General features: G+C 39.7%; 1 pseudogene; it reads left to right on the forward strand.

Moving 5' to 3' along the window:
• Window positions 1-1,570: 1,570 nt before the first annotated feature.
• Window positions 1,571-1,953, forward strand: LOC138439688 (ubiquitin-ribosomal protein eL40 fusion protein-like; annotated as a pseudogene).
• The last annotated feature ends 1,773 nt before the right edge of the window (window positions 1,954-3,726 follow it).

Raw genomic sequence — 3,726 nt, forward strand, 5'->3', positions numbered from 1 at the left:
ATTTAAAATATATTGTTGCAAATAGATCACTCACTCTATGTGGTATAAAAACCTTTTTAGAAAAGGACCAAATTAGACAGTCATTTAGAAAAGGGAGAGGAACAAGAGATCAAATTGCCAACACCTGCTGGATCATGGAAAAAGCAAAAGAGTTCCAGAAAAACATCTATTTCTGCTTTATTTTTTCTATTTCTATGCCAAAGCCTTTGACTGTGTGGATCACAATAAACTGTGGATAATTCTGAAAGAGATGGGAATACCAGACCACCTGACCTGCCTCTTGAGAAATCTGTATGCAGGTCAGGAAGCAACAGTTAGAACTGGACATGGAACAACAGACTGGTTCCAAATAGGAAAAGGAGTACGTCAAGGCTGTGTATTGTCACCCTGCTTATTTAAATTATATGCAGAGTACATCATGAGAAAGGCTGGACTGGAAGAAACACAAGCTGGAATCAAGATTGCTGGGAGAAATATCAATAACCTCAGATATGCAGATGACACCACCCTTATGGCAGAAAGTGAAGAGGAACTAAAAAGCCTCTTGATGAAAGTGAAAGAGGAGAGTGAAAAAGTTGGCTTAAAACTCAACATTCAGAAAATGAAGATCATGGCATCCGGTCCCATCACTTCATCGGAAATAGATGGGGAAACAGTGGAAACAGTGTCAGACTTTTATTTTTGGGGCTCCAAAATCACTGCAGATGGTGACTGCGGCCATGAAATTAAAAGACGCTTACTCCTTGGAAGAAAAGTTATGACCAACCTAGATAGTATATTGAAAAGCAGAGACATTACTTTGCCGACTAAGGTCGTCTAGTCAAGGCTGTTATTTTTCCCGTGGTCATGTATGGATGTGAGAGTTGGATTGTGAAGAAGGCTGAGCACCAAAGAATTGATGCTTTTGAACTGTGGTGTTGGAGAAGACTCTTGAGAGTCTCTTGGACTGCAAGGAGATCCAACTAGTCCATTGTGAAGGAGATCAATCCTGGGATTCCTTTGGAAGGAATGATGCTAAAGCTGAAACTCCAGTCCTTTAGCCATCTCATGTGAAGAGTTGACTCATTGGAAAAGACCCTGATGCTGGGAGGGATTGGGGGCAGGAGAAGAAGGGGATGACAGAGGATGAGATGGCTGAATGGCATCACTGACTCGATGGACATGAGTCTGAGTGAACTCTGGGAGTTGGTGATGGACAGAGAGACCTGGCATGCTGCAAAGAGGGGTCGCAAAGAGTTGGACATGACTGAGCAACTGAACTGAAATGAACTGAACAGCCTATGGAACATATTTGAAAGTATACAAGAAAAACATAATTCTTGATTTATTTCCTTAGTAGCTTTATGTTGATCTTGGAACTTTGCAATCATGTTACATGAAGAAAGCCTGTGTTTCAGGCTTACTGCACTTAGGGAGTATGACACAGTTACCCAATAGACAATGAAAACTATCCATTTCTATCATTATTCTAGAGACAAGTAGGTACTCCTGAAAATAACACTATTGTTTATAATTTGTTGGATGTATATTGCTCCTCCCTTTCTCTTCAACAAGCAGCCAAACAGCAGATGCAGAGATGCAGATCTCTGTGCAGATCCTGACAGGACCATCATCATCGAGGTCAAGTCCAGTGACATCACTGACAATGTCAAAGCTAAAATCCAAGACGAGGGCAACCTGCCTGATTAGCAGCATCCGATTTCTGCAGGCAAACAGCTGGAGGATGACAGCACTCTGTCAGATCACAATATCCAGAAAGAGCCTACCTGGCAGTTGGTGCTTTGTGTGCAAGGCAGCATCATGGAGCCTTCCCTTTGCCAATTTACTCAGAAATACAGCTGCAACAAGATGATCTGCTGCAAGTATTATGCCTGTCTACACCCCCACGCTGTCCACTGCCACAAGAAGTGTGGCCACACCAACAACCTGCACTTCAAGAAGAAGATCAAATAAGGCCCCTCCACCAGCTTCTCCTTTGCCTGCAAAATGGCCTCCTGCCCAAGCCCCATGGCCCTGAGACTTCAATAAATTTTCTCTTTTGCTGATTGGGGAGAAAAGTAAACACACTCCATATATGTAGGATCCCAGTTTACTAAATAGGATATGGTATTATTTTTTAAAAAAACAGTCTGAGAATTATTGCCTGGTGGTGATGCTAAATGTCTTAATAACAGCTGAAATTCAACAGTATGTAAAATGATGTTATTTATAAGTGAGGGAAATATTCTTACTATAAAACTTCCATATAAATATAAAATGTTATTTTATCTGGAGAGTTTTATCTTTGTATTCAAAGATAAAGTACTTTATAGCAGAATGTTTTCACCTAATATATAAAAGGAGAATTCAGGACTTCAACCATGAGTCTACCAGAAGTTCAGTAAATATTTCTATAAAATTCAAATAGACCATCACTGACTATGCATTTGTGTATATTGTTTTCTCTGATATTACAACATAATTTTATTTTCTCTCTTGTTCTGTTACTAACAAAAAATGGTAATGTGTGATAAAAGACACTGAATACACACACTTCACACTCCTTCAATCTGATAGTTTTGAATTTACATAGGACTATGATCGTGGGCTGCCATCTACAGGGTTGCACAGAGTTGGACATGACTGAAGTGACTTAGCAGCAGCAGTAGCAGCATGAGTCTTTCATCAAAAGTTTTCAAAGTCTGTGCTTAATTAAAGCACAGGAAAGGCTATAATTAAATATTTAATAAGCACAGACACCTATTCTTTGGGTATTTGAAGAAACACTGCCTTATTCCCTCTTGCTTTACAAGTAGTCTTTTAATTATTAGTCAGATAACTGGGGCATTTAATCTTAGCTCTCTGACAGTGGGTAAACTGTTGGATAAACGTATGCTTCTGTTTTTCAATTTGTTCATAAGTAAAATAAGGATCTTATACAAATCAGTGATTTTCATGTTCTGTCTGAAAGAGTCGCAGATTTATGCCAAGATAACTTGAAGATTCCACAAGTTAATGTTGGAGTGCTCCAGGGAGGAGTGGACTACTCTGTACTGTGATCACACTCACTCCCTTGACAGCCACTCTCACGGTCTTTAATACTGCATACGTCTCACATAAGTATCTCTAGTTCACACTTTTATATGACTCATATATCTAGATCTGTAGTCCAGATCCACATATCCAGCTGCCGAGTCAACCACCCTCCTTTGACGGCCAGTAAGACCTCTCAAGTGTACACTGGTCAAAACTGGACTCTTGATTTTCTCCCTTTATAACTACTCAATCTCAAGACCCCTAGTAAGATTATTTTAATATTCTTAGGTGCTTAAGCCAGTAAGTTTAAAGTCATCTTGATCCCTCTACTTTTCTTACACCCCACACATACTGATCCATCATGAAATCCTTTTGTGTTTACTTTTAAAATATATCCATAGCTTAAACTTACTTTCCACTACTGCTGTGTAATAAGCAGCCTGTCATACATCCCCAGTGTGGATAACTTGGATTAATTTGATAACTTCATAATAAATTTGTTTTCTACAGTCTATTTTCAACACAGCAACCAGGTTGATCATTTGCTGAAGTTAGATAATGTCACCCCAATGCCAGAAGCCAGTGTGAGGAATCCTGCCAGTGACAAGGTCATGAGGAAGGAAGCTGACATACGCAAGGCGTGATCAGACTTCAGGGGCCCCCCTGGAAATTTCTAAGCATGTACCCCAACAAAAATACAAAAACCTGCCG

The sequence above is a fragment of the Ovis canadensis genome, chromosome 4 (assembly GCF_042477335.2).
Source record: "Ovis canadensis isolate MfBH-ARS-UI-01 breed Bighorn chromosome 4, ARS-UI_OviCan_v2, whole genome shotgun sequence".
NCBI classification, from domain to species: Eukaryota; Metazoa; Chordata; class Mammalia; order Artiodactyla; family Bovidae; genus Ovis; species Ovis canadensis.